The following is a 14,099-nucleotide window of genomic DNA, read 5'->3' on the forward strand; positions in this document are numbered from 1 at the left end:
GCAACCCTTGCACTCTGGGACTGTTTCTGTATCCCTACAGCCCCTACCAGAACTTGACACCTGATATATGCATTTACCCATGCACTTGCCACCAAATGGCCGCACTCTTATGTATTGTCTAATTTATTTAACTGTTTTCCTATGTACTGCACAGCCCCCTCCTCTTTCCCCCCACACTCTTCCCCTCCCCCTCCACTGCACTTGCGTGATGTCATTGCCACCTGGCCTAGTATCACTATTGTCTCTGTCTTCCCTCTTTTCCCCTCCCTTGCCTCATCGCACCTTGAAACACTTGTGTATAGGCGCATTATAAATGCCATATCATACCATATCATATCATATTGATGCTTTTTCTACCCAAATGGTTAAAAGTTAGTCTCAATCAGCTGCCTTATCTCTCTGAGCTCTTTATCCTCTTCCTCTCATCTTGACTGTTCCCTGCCTCCTTTAAATATGCAACTGTCTTGCCCCTGTTAAAGGATCCTTCTGCTGACCCAAATGTCCAAGCAAACCATTGCCCAGTTGCCCTCCTTCCCCATTATTCAAAGATCCTCGAGTGTACCTTGATAATATTGCCTTTAGAGATCCACTTCAATCTGGCATCCGTAGTACACTTGTTGAAACTGCATGCATGTCTCCAACTTTCTATCTGATGCTCATCACTCAAGACTCTCTTATACACTCATTCTTTTAACCTCTCTGCTGCTTTTGACTCTGTGGATCACTCCTCTCTCTGCCTCACTCTCCAGGACCTTGGGTATCACAAATCTCCTGTCACTTAATTTGCCTCCTGTCTGGATGGTCAATCCTTTAAGCTCTCATGGAATTTTGCAAATCTCTGACAACACACTTCATCTTGTCAGCATTCCCCAAGGATCATTCCTTGTACCTCTGCTCTTCTCCATCTATACCCATGCTCTAGGCATACTTATCTTTTCCTTTGTCTTTCACTATCACCTTTTTTCTGATGACATTCAAATCTTTCCCTCCTTCACCCACTCATCCCAGAACAGATTACCAACTCTCTCACTGCAATTTGTCACTGGATAGCTCTCAGAAATTGAGGTCATCTTTCTCCTGGCTTCCAATGTCATCCTACCCTATCCTTTTCTATATCCGTCTTGCATAACTTTCTTGTTACCTCATCTCAGACTCTCAACCTTAGGGTACTCTTTGTTACCAACCTCCGACTGCAACAATTAATCTCTAACACTGCCTCTCCTGCTCTTATGAACCTCTGTAACATTCAAACAAATGTGTCCTTTTCTTACTAACCACTCGGTGAAACCTCTATTCTCCACCCCCATGCTGAGAAAACTTGACTACTGCTTAAACCTCCTCCTTGGCCTCCCTCTCTACTAATTTCTCCTTCTTGTCAAAGTCCTTTACTCTGATAGTCACAATCTCGAAACCCTCCCCTGATCCTCTCCCACTTCTACCTAGCATGAACATGCTGGTTGGCTCTCCATGCACAACTGCTCTCCCTTCTCCTAGTCTAAAGAAGTCACTGAATCTGTCCTGGTATCAGCAGTAGATTATTTGATGTGGATGGTGGACCATGGGCATGGGAGCCTTTATTCTTTTAGATCTGTTGGCAGCATTTGACACCATGAACCACCCTACCCTGGTCTCCGTCTCTCTTCTGCTGGCCTATCTGGTCAGGTTCTGGCCTGGTTTTCTTCTTTCCTCGTGGGACGCTCACAATCTGTATCTCTGCCACCCGTTCAGTCCCAACCAGTGCCTCTATTACATGGAGTCCCCTAGGGCTCCTCGTTGTACCCCACCATGTTCAACATCTACATCCAACAGCTGCTCAGCATCATCCACGCACATGGCTTCCTGTGCTACTCCTAAACTGACCACACACAGATTATTCTGCGGCTTGATCTGTCACAGCTGATACGACAGTTCAGCTTAAGAGTTGCCTGAAGGCAGTGGGTGGATGGATGGCCAGGACCCCAGGAACTAGCTTATGTTGAAAGGTGAGAAGACAGAGGTGCTGGTGGTCAGCACTACTAAACCTTCTTTGTTCTGGACTCCGGAGTTCTGGCCGCTAGTCTGGGCCCTTGCCCCATGCCTGCCTCATTGGTTAAAGACTTAGGCATTTATATCATGACAGGCACCTGTCAAAAGGGCCACTTTACATTGCAGATTCTATGCAAGGTCCTTCATACATTCCCTCTCAATTTCATGCCCCTGTGGTCTCCTCCTTGGTAATAAGTGGAATTGACTATTGTGATGCTCTATTTTCCCCTACCACATTACTTGCTTCACGGTCTCCAGCTGTTGCAGAATATGACAACTAGAACCGTGCTTCACCCCCCATCCCGCACACAGTGCCCATATGCCTCCTATTCTTAGGCAGCTCCACTGGCTTCCAGTTGAGAAACATGTGAGGTTTAAGTCTCTGTGTCTGGTGCACAGAGCCTTTTGCAAAAAAGGGGCAGAATATCTCCAGGTGAAGTTCTGCCCGTATGTTCCCCCGAGAGCATTGCACTCTCAGTCCTCTTTGATTATTCAAGTTCCTAAGATTAGGCTGTCTCGGGTTGGAGGCTGTGCTTTCTCAGTGGATGTGGCACGGGCGTGGAATTTTCTCCCTCTCTGCCTGCATGCCATTGAGGCCTATGTTGCCTTTCATCAGGCCTTGAAAACCTTTCTTTTCTTGATCCCCGCTTATATTCAGCTTGCACGTATACTGCTTAGGGTATAGCGCTATGATGCCCTTGGAAGACTGATGCGCTTCATAAATGTTCATAACATAACATAAAGCTATCAATGATCTTGCTCCTCAGAACCTGTCTGATTGTATCTCTGTTTACACACCATCTCGTTCTGTCTGATCATCCTCTGCACTTAACCTCACTGTCCAATACACCCCTGTGCCTCCTATAAATTCCACTCTTTCTCCCTACACACCCCACTCCAATGCAACATGCTGTCCATCAAAATCAAAGCCAGTCCAACTGTGGATCCATCAAAGTTCAGCTAAAACTTCACTTACTTGCTAAAGACGGAGCCCCACCTTCTCCCTACCCCATGATCCTTACCTGATACTTCCACTCCCTCCAGTGACATTTTATAATGTGGTTTTGTTTATTTTTATATTAGTCCTCTTTAGTTCGAAACTCTTGTCCACTTAGGCTAATGTTACCTTTGTAAGCCACCTGTTTTCTTATATATATATAACTTTTCTGTTTGTTTGTTTTTTATGCCTGATATATGTCCCATTTTTGTATACCCTCATAAACTCCTGCCACTTGTTCTCATCTTTGAGCTAATGTGCAGGCACCCTTTATTGGAATGCCTTTGCCATCTGTAAATGTGTTATTGTAAGTCATTTCTAATCGACATTTGCAACCCTGTTCTTGAAATAAATAAAAATGGAAATGCAAACTCAGTCTTCCATTTTGGATGTGAGGACCACAAATGTTATTCAGATCTCTGTTGCTTCACCACCCTATCTCCCGTTCAGGTATCAATAAAGTGAACCGATTTGGTGGTGAAGGTTAAGTATGGTGGCGTCCCTGCAATGATCCCACTCAGCATGTCACATCAAACTAGTTGGCTACCTGCAGACATTTATGATAAAATATAATAATGGAGTAAAACGCTTTGGAAGAAAAAAAGAATGGTTCGACTAAGGCACTCTTTTCATTTAGTGTTCTCTGTTTCAAGTATAACCTCGGCATACTATCTGCATCTGATGATCAGCAGTTATGTAAAAAGGGAAGAGCTGTCATATTAATGTGGAACATCATTTGAGGAAAGGGTTGTGCAAGTGAAACAGCACATATAACGAACAACAATATAACGAAAAAAGAGGAAGTCATAGTGATAGAGAAAGAGGAACTGACAAGAAATGTTTCTATTTTTAAAAATGTTGTACTGTTTCATAGGCCGTTTTGGGGATACATCAGAAACTGAGAGAATCTTGAATGTCGACGAGAGTTTTTAGCAGCTTGGGATAATCACCACATGATCTCATGAGAGCATGACACATCTAATGTTCCCACAGAAGTAATGAACAGTACACATGTGTTGATTATAGTTTAGCCCTTTTGTTCAGGTTCATATAGTGATCATTCATATGCTTAATGTTAGTCAATATTGTACTGTGAGATTTCGTTGTTGCATTAAACCTTCTATGAAATCAAATTTCTAATATTTTACAGTGTTCATCACATTACTGTTAAAGAAAATCGTTCATGTGAAAGAAAAGAGGACATTCTACATTTCTGGTACCTACATAGTTGCTGTGAGGTTAGTACTTCTAAACTATTGTACCATAACATTTCCAGATGTAAAATAATCTGCTTTATAACTTTCACCTTTTGCTGCTGTAAATCGTCCAAGACACGTGAAAGTGTCGCGAAGGGATCAACCGAGAATAAAGTCTTTCAGAAGATCAATAGTCTTGTTAATAGTGAGGGTTTGGCAGAGACAGAGGGCCTCATTATAAGTTTGCCAGTCTAGTAATTACGGTACCGGCAAGCTTGCTGGTACTGTAGTTACTGGACCGCAAACTATGAGTTCTGCTCGCGGGTGCCTTATTGCCCGCCATGTCGGACCTGGCGGGCAGACCGGCACCCGCGAGCAGAGCATGTCGGATGCACCGGTATCATTGTGAGGCTCAATGGGGAGCATTACATTCCGGCACCCGCAAATGGGTAATTACCGGGTCCGGCAGGGCCGTAATGATCCGGTTATTGCCCATTCACGGGCGCCGGAAATTTTTGAAATTTTGGCGGTCTTACTGCCAAACTTATATTGAGGACCAATAGTTATGGGACAAAACAATATTTCACATACGCAAATCACACAAGGGAATCACAATTCATGACTTTTTTTGGTCCGCTGTGCAAATGAGTAAACCCTGCCTGCCATGCAGGCATTAACTTCTTGCGAGCATGGCAGGTAGCGTTTACACTTACAATTAAACACTGCCTGCCTCAAAAGATGGAGCAAATTATTAACGACAAGCTCCGCAATATATTTTCCAAAAGTAGTGATTAACCACTTAGGGCCTGATTCATGGATTTTTTTGCAGGGTGAATAAAGACTTTGCACATCATTCTGCGTGGAAAACCCCCTATGTCGATTCATGGAATCGGCTTTGTAGGCCTTTTCCATACACTGCAGGGACTTTGTGCTGGTGCGGCACGTCTCTGCGTGCAGTCAAGTGCGTTGCGCAAGACTCAATGCAGAGTGTGGGTTGGGCCTACACAGAGATCTAAATAGAGGGTGGAACATGCAGAATGAGAAGGACAGGGGAAATTGTGGGTGTGTCGAGGGACATTCTGCACAAGGAATTTGCACACCCACACCTGTACAAAACCAAGCGTATTTATGGATCCAATCGCGTAACGTTGCGTTGGGGAAATAATCATGCGTAAAGTCACGATCGCATAAGAATCACTGCTAAAGGTAAGTCTGGTGAGGAATTTAGGGGTGCGTGCATGCAGTTGGGTTGCCGATTGGAGTAAGGGGTGTGCGTATGCAGCATGCTTTGAATAGTTATGGGGGACCCTACACAGTGTCATCGGGGTGCTTAGTTGGGGGGTTTTACATGCAGTATTGCCGGGGAGCATTAATTTGTGGATGCAAAGTGTGCAAAGGTCGGTTGGTATACGTGGCTGAAATTGCTGTGGGTTAGTTTGCAGAAAATATTCCATGAATACAGATAGCGTGCACAGAAACGTATGTGCGTTGGGATGCGCAAAGCCATTTTCAGAGCATGGACTTTGTCGGTTCAATACACAATTTCCAATGAATCGGGTCCTTCATTTTTTCAAGTTTATTTCAGGAAGCGAATGGTCTTTACCATGTCATAGAGCAGCACATTTGTTTTTTGCACTTTTGAAGAAGGTATTAATTGGTCCTCATCTGTTTTTATAGTTGCAGACATTGGCCCCTACCCATATTTTCCTATCTTCTGAGGGGTCTTCTGAGATGTGGCCTGTTTGATTTGCAGAATTATTTTGTCATTTTTTTCAAGACATTCATGTTGCAGAGTTTTCCTGCGCTCATATTATCATTTTAACTTGGTGGATTTCTTTTGTCTTTTTTCCTTATCTGTTCTATATTTCCTATTATTATCATTAATATTATTGTATCATGTTGTACAGTTTGCAAAGCGCTTTAGCATAAGGTGCTGTAAAGCTAAATAACCAACAACAACCCTTGAAGACAATACTATCTTTGGAAACATTTGGTTTTGGTATTTCACACTTTTTATCGACGCACTACAACGATGCCGCCCAAGTTGTAGCATCAGCAGACATCGATACCTTTAAACATTTATGGATCACTAAAAGAATGGAAGATATTTTAGTCAAGGATCTTGGAAGATTAGAATTTGGTTCGACTAGGGGGTGCTTTACATGTATTTTCCCATATGTCAAGTATAACTGGTGGGTGTTAAATTCTGACCAATTATGTAAAAAGCAAGAGCAGTCAATGTGGAAGATGATTCGAGATGGAGGATGTGCAAGCGAAATAACACACATTACGAAAATGCACAATATTGAAAAAAAAGGAAGTTGTATTGGTAAAAAGAGAAGAAGCAACACAAATATGAGAATAATAAAAGATTATTGAATGGGTGATTGACACGTTAGCAATTTAGGATGTTGTCCACCTGAAGGGCTTGTGGATAATGTGAGGGACATGCGAAGCTTATTCCAGCTGAACCAATCCAAACTATTGGTTGGTTTATTTATTTTGCCCAATTTCATTAAGCACTTGCTTCTTGGTTAAATCCCTCAAACCATGACTTATCTAGACTAACACAGTAATGCCGTCTTATTTCTCATGAGATGGTGATACACCTAAAGTATCGACTGTAGCAATGCACCATTATGCATTTATGCATGCATGCATTAGCAGTTGAACAGCTCTAATATGCTTCAAAGAGGCCTCATGGCGCTAGCAGATGAAAATAAAAAGCAACTAAGATAGAGAAACATTCTGAAACAAGCCCGGAGGACTCCCGGAGGGAGACCGCACGGGGTACAATGTAATCGGGGGTCCTGAACGTAAATTGGCAAACAGATATATCTGGACATGTGTCCTAAATAGAGGATGGTCCTGAAACTTACACAGCATTTCAAGCAGGATGTGCCACCGTTCCTAGCCTTGTTGAATCTGGGCAGCTCTATTAGGTAGGAATGGACACATCACAGGTGACTGGTTGGTTTGAAAAGACACAGGTGATCGTGAAGAAATAAAAGGTCGATACCCCTGATGTCTATATGGACAATTCACATGTATGTCAACATCATTGTTTTATTCACAGTGATTTTGTTGAGATATATGGGGGCTGCACATACATGGCCGCATCTTTTTAGCCCTGTTACCAATGTTATGATTTTTCTTTTAGGAGTAGGGCAAATACCCGGAGGGAAAGGCCGAAATGTGAAGTACCATTTTTAACAACATACTTCGTTTTTTAAAGGTATTTGATCTCACTGCAGAAGATTACCCCCTTGAACACATGCTTAGTTAGTAGTAAATCATACATAAATACAACACAAGGCAATAATTAAGCAATAATCACCCGTTCCACAGACTGCAACAGGAGATGAAGGCATTCGGCCACAGTTAAAGGGCTGAGCATAGCGAGGGCTTTTAACGAGGGTCCCCGGTGCCATTATCACCCGTTACAGCCAATGGAATGGGTGGATATTGCTATTAGGACCTCGGTACCAATCTGTTACCCTTAGTACTAAAACCAATGTATTTTCGTTCATTGAAAAAAAATAGTTACACAAGATGGCCATCACGAAGCTGGAAGACAGGGCTCGAAGCGCGGCCCCTCTTCCATTTCCATGGCGGTCCCGTAGGGAGACAGATAGAGCAGAACTGACGGGCGCTGCTGCCACAGAAAGCAAGTAAGTGGGTTGGGGGGGGGTTGGAGGACAGGAAAACGAATGGAAAGCGAGGGTGGGGGAAGACGGTGGTGCTGAGTGGGGAAGCCCGCAATCCAAGCAACCTGATTGGTTGCTACCCCCTCCCGGGGTGCTAATGTATGGTGAGATTCCTTTATTGAAAAAAACGCAAATACATAGATCTATGAATGTTTATTTTACTGTGTGTGCATTTCTCGCATTTAGTGGGTTAACATTACACAGAGATAATTATTTAGTGTAAGGAAAACAGGAAACTGTTCTTTTCTGGAATGCATTTAAATTTACATGGATTTTCCTGCTTTCAAATTTACCACAACAATACCAGCTGCTAAATAATCTGATCCAGCAGCCTTATCCTCTACATTCAGAAATACAATATTCATGTATATACTCAAGGTATCACGGGTGAAAATAGGCACAGAAACAAAACAAACTATTCTCCACTAATGGTCTTTCCATTTAGTATTGAGCTGTAAATAACTTTCCTCGGCCGTGGGTCTGGTTTTCTTATTCCAGGCCCTGATTTTATTCATCCAAGCAGAGGCTATTAAATACTGTTGTGCCACAGAAATTAGGATTGAGGAAGGGACACCAAGGTGGCCAAACCACTGTACAATAAGGAGCTCAGTAGTAGCTATTGTAGGGGCTGGAGAAAAGATCTGATCAAGGTATGGCCAGTAAAATGTGTTGGGTGTTTCACCTGGGGGATAGAGTTAAATACATCTTCAAAGGCAAGTCTTTACACTGGCAGTTGAAACCACTGATCATATTGTATTTGTATTACTACTTGTTGCATATTGTTTATACATTCAGTAATGTATTATATTGATTGATCCTACGCATTGCCATTGCCCACTGTCTGCCTTTCAAACTGTGCCATAAATAAATGAAAGTGGCGAGGCTATGGCCCACAGTAGTATCTTAACATCTACTTGTAAACAATCTTCTCACTATGAAAATAATGAATATTCAAAACAGTTCCAGGAAGTAACAGAAAATATCCATGATTCACATCCAGGTCAGATTGATATTAAAAATGTTTCCTGACACCAATTGATACAAATTTATAAATGAAGATGCATTTCATTGCGAACGGTTTGCGAAATGCCTAGCGGTGATCGCTTTGGAGAAATATGTGGGAAAAGGCACAAGTTGAAGCACATTTGTGCACATTGGGCCAGTAACATTCATGCAAACTACCAGCTGCAGAGTGAACAGGTTCATTGATATGGTTCACGTTCACCCAAAAATTGCCGACCCTGGGCACTCTTGCCCACCCTCAGGTCATTGTCCATTTTCCCTTTAAGCCACTCTGTGTTTTATCCACATCACTTTGACCACGACGAGCTAGTGCTTCTCTCGCCTCTTGGATTACGTAAACATGTTGTAGGTTTGCATATAAACTAATTCCATTCAAGGTCATAAAAATGTTGCTCATATTAATCATCCAAGTGCAAAAATAAAATCTTCATTGTCTTTAGGTGATGTTGACACTTGGCCAGCAATGAGTGCAGAATCATGTCAATATAATTGCATATCATTACCACTGCTTTTTTAATTCACTCCAAAATTTCATCTATTGGGTCCATTTAAGTTTCTCATAAATTGCTTCCTCTAATAACTACCTCTTATCCATAGTTGTTTACAGCACTTTGCGGCCCATGAAACGATAGTTCTCCCTATGTCCATGCTTCTTATTTCTAGATGGTCATCAGTTTTGAGGTCCTCAGGCCTCCATATTGCATGTCTTATTTTGATAGTGTACGCTCTAATAATTATGTAATTCCTTTGAATCATTTGTGTTACCTTCATGAATGTTGCCATTGTTTAATATGTTTTATTAGGAGAAAAAGTATGCAATTCATATTTTGCGGTTCGTCTTTCACGTATGTTCGTTTTTAGAAAAATAAATACTGTCATTAATTTTGCAAACAAATGTAAACATATCAACAATTGTGGCACATTCTTTGTTTTTGACTGTTTGAAGAAATGAAAATCTTGTATTCAGTACTTTCATTTCAGCTGATGTTAATGTGAGATCTAAAATATTAAATATTGTGGCTGTATCAACGAAGAGTGTGTCATCCTTTTCTTATACTCCAGGCTTTCACTGTTGTGTCCTTGTTATCTGGTGAATCCTGTCCCTAAAAGCGAAATGTTTGCACTGCCCCTTTCTGTGTGGAAAGTTTATTTATTTATTTATTTATTTATTTATTTATTTATTTATTTATTTATTTATTTATTTAGATTTGTAGAGCACACTACAGCCCGTGGGCATCAAGGCACTATATCAGAGCTTAAGATGGCTTGCTTAAGGGTTACAATGAAGCCACCCAGATCAAACTTGTTCACATTGCAGAGTCAAAGGTTGCATGGTAACACAGCAGCAGTGGGTTTATACAGTCAGACAAAGAGGATCGTTTAAGGATCAATAAGCCTGATGTGGGGAGGTAGGGAGTTCCAGAGTGTGGGGGCCACCGTCGGGAAGTTAAGTTAATTCCTTTCTCAGGATTATACATTTATATTCCATTTCAGTTGAAAACGTTAATGCTAATGATGAGAACCCTGCACTGAGATCTGAATGTTTAAATTGTTGTTTTGGGAATAGTGTCTGCCTGCCTTTATGTCTTTCATGCAGCCCTGTATTTATCCTGGCTAATTGATCATCTGAAGTATTATGTTGAAACTTTCTTTCAAAGCTATGGGGAAGATTCACAACGAAGTAAGTCTGACCAACCTTTGACTTAAACCTCAAGAGGGCTATTTGATTCACAAATAAGTTACTGTGAGTAACTCGAATTTACTCCTATCTAACTCACTTTGAATCAGGCGTAAGTACGCTTTTTGTGAACCAGACCATTTTTATGTACATCTTTTAAGCGTAACGTATAAAGTCCATTGGTAATATAATCTATAAGCAAATACATTTATCAATATACAAAATAAACACAACAAACTGCTAGAGCAAACTCTGATTTAGAGAGTCGATCAAAATGAAGAATTGATTTGGTGTATCACACAGGAAAGCAACAATGTTTACCTGAAAAACAAGGCATGTGTCCCATAACAGCACAACATCCCTGTATCTTCTATGTAAACAATATATGTTCATCTGTGCAGCCTAATCAAAAGCAAGCCTATCCAAGCAGCGGCTTCAAACGGCACGGTGAGCAACTGTATTTGGTTACATATACCAATTCACACAAACACTAAGCATTAATGAGAGCCTAGCAAGCGTCTCCTTTATCACATACCTAGGTTCTAGGATAGTATCCATGACGACCATTCACTGGGGATTCATTTTGTGCAATTATGTTCATACAATGTATTTGTATAATTGAGTGGTTTATGCTAGTCGCTAGCCATTATCAGTATTCCTAAATAAGACAGTATAGAACAGATTTCAATGACAGTTTCTAAATCAACAAGACAAGTAATATACACTATATTGAATCACAGCTGCCATTTAAGGATACACCCTTTACTGTTGCAGCATAATATTATTGATGATCCCTATTCATGATCCAATTTTCTTTATAGGATGATACTCTGTTATTTCTCTATAATTACAGTTCAAGTTAATATGCATCTTTAGTAAATAATTCAGCTATTTTAGTGAGCTGGCTTGTGGTTGATATTTAGACCCCAGACTGCGATGGTGAGAAACACATTATTTGGACATAATTCCTGGCACAGATTAATGTTCCAGTTCTTTACACCAACAACCTAGATGCAAAATGGCACTTTTTTCCAGCTATCTGATTACATCTTAAAAGATCTAAAGGCATGCAAATGGTTGAGCATGCTACCTACAGTGTTGATCTAAAATTGCAATAATTTTCTATGGTTCTTTAGAACATTCCATATGTTCAGCTTGCTTATCAATCGGCTATGTAATTTCTTTGAATCATATCTTTCTTTTAAATCAATTTACATTTATGTTCTTTTAGCAACTCAACTAAAAGTGCCGGCCTAATGGTTTACAAACTTTTAGATCTCAATGTCAGTGTTTGGTTCTGATGTTCGCTGTTGAAAACCGTTGCAAGTAAGCACATCAGATGGGATGAAGTAATGACACAGATGTTCACAATAGTTCTTCTCGAAGGCGTGAACAACCCGTTTTGTGTTTTAACCTAATTGTTTTTATATTAATTCACATTAGATCATGTTTGAACTCTTCTTCTCCTTGAAATCCTATTGATTATTCGTCAGGGTATAGCTCTGTAAATTAAGAGCTGTTCCACGCATGCACCACCTATTTCAGAATGTACTTTATATTATATGGATTTTGTCATTAAAACATATTTTTTGACAAACCATTTTTAACAAAATGGTGAAGTCTTTCATACTGCATACTCTTCAAACCACTATTATAGAGCCATGATTTACTCAACGGGCAAACCACAAAAGCAGCACCCAGATTCCTACTAAAACAGATCAGAATTACCTCCTTCAGCCGATTTGGCAAATATTCTCAAATCATGAGTTGTGTGGACAACTTTTTTAACAGCATTTTCAATCTGATTATAAATAAAAACATGTGTTGTCACAAAAATGGATTTCCATGTTTTCCTGTTTTATTCTTGTATACTTTTTAAGGGTTGTGGGAGGCAACTATGATTCTATAATAGTGGTTTGCTCTTTATGCAGTATAGGTAAAAAGAGATGTTTTTGTGAAGACATTTTACAACCTAAATGTGATGTTTTATTAATAGACTACACCCCATGAAGCATACTGGAACAGGATTCAAATGCATTTAACAGCATTTCAGTGGTGGATATTATGATAAACAATGTAATGGGAAGGAGATAAACACTTAATATGACATTGAATTAATCAGCAATGTATTGACAAACATATCTTGAAAAAGCAAACTAACTATGCACTCCTTCTGAAAGATGTGTAGCAATCTGAGTTGGCATCTCCCCCCTTTTGTTGTACATTGGGAGTCAGCTACAGAAGAGAGATGACTTTACTTCTAGTTGTAACAAAGGAAAGGTGTTTCATAGTCGAACATACTCAACACATTTTGCAAATGGAATAGACCTGATTCATTTGGCAAACCAAAGGTTTTCTAACAGGTACGGGAACTTTATGCCATTGCAATGTCTTCCATGTAAAACAAAAGAGATGATGGATGAAAGGTTTGGAATTAATCCTAACTTCTTGCATTGCTCTGGGCAAACATCCAGATCATCGTTCTTCAGCCTGCCAAGCCATTACACAAGGGGAAAGACCATATGAAAATCAGGCGTGGTGCCACTTCAAAAGAGGCGGTCCAGCCCAAACTGCTAGGTCACATCCCTTCTGCACAAGACCACAAACATCCCCAAACATTTTTTCGGCCTCATTGGGCTTCATGCGTGAGAGGTACCTTGGGTCTCTAGACCCTTCAGGTTTGTGACCCACGTCTGGGCATACCCATCCCAATCGGGGTGATTTATGCAAAACAAATAAGTTGTTTGGTATGTCTTCCAGGTAACACACCTCTTCAGAAAAGCAGTACATATTTCACATAAAGTACATGTCATAGAAGTCTCATTCCTGAAATGAAGAACTTCTACAACTTCAAACCCATGCAGAAAAAGTGCCACCATCTCCCCTGCAAATAAACCTTACCTTTCTGACATCCTGCATCTAACATAGGGCCATGATGGTCAAAGCCTCATCCTACATAGCAGAACAACTAAGTGTCATGGCCAGGTTAGCACAAGAAAACAAGAAAAGGGGAAGAAAGAAAACACCCTTTCACTCTTGAGCAGCATAGCTGGTCACTTCAGACTCACCGCCTTGAATCAGTGTTTCACAACAGAGATTATGACCCTGCTCTTCAGATAATGGATTATGCCATTTTACTAACTGCCCCCACCACCTGATGAATACCCTTGCCGAATGATCCTGGTAACTGAACTTACTGTACAAAAATGAACTGCAAGTGTAGATTTCTTATTTTATAGCTCCTATCTAGAGATACTTCTTTACAACGTTGTATTCTATTTAAGAATGTATGTGGCGTATCTCATGCATATTGTGCCTTTCTCATTTTACAATTGCCAGCTCTGTGGTGCCCATGAAGACATTTCAGTATATAGAACCCCAGTAAAAAAATAAATAATAATAAAGACAAATTGGCAATACATGTCTAGGCCGCCAGCATGTGTAATTTACCTACTTACATGAATAGAAATAAT

The 14,099-nt window shown here is 40.6% G+C and overlaps 1 protein-coding gene across 1 annotated transcript in view; it reads right to left on the minus strand.

The window, feature by feature from the left end:
* Positions 1-14,099, minus strand: part of SCIN (scinderin) — a 535,504-nt gene that overhangs the window by 452,885 nt on the left and 68,520 nt on the right. The gene's annotated exons all lie outside the window — the stretch shown is intronic.

This window comes from Ambystoma mexicanum, chromosome 2q, assembly GCF_040938575.1.
Source record: "Ambystoma mexicanum isolate Mex_15411 chromosome 2q, UKY_AmexF1_1, whole genome shotgun sequence".
Classification (NCBI taxonomy): Eukaryota; Metazoa; Chordata; class Amphibia; order Caudata; family Ambystomatidae; genus Ambystoma; species Ambystoma mexicanum.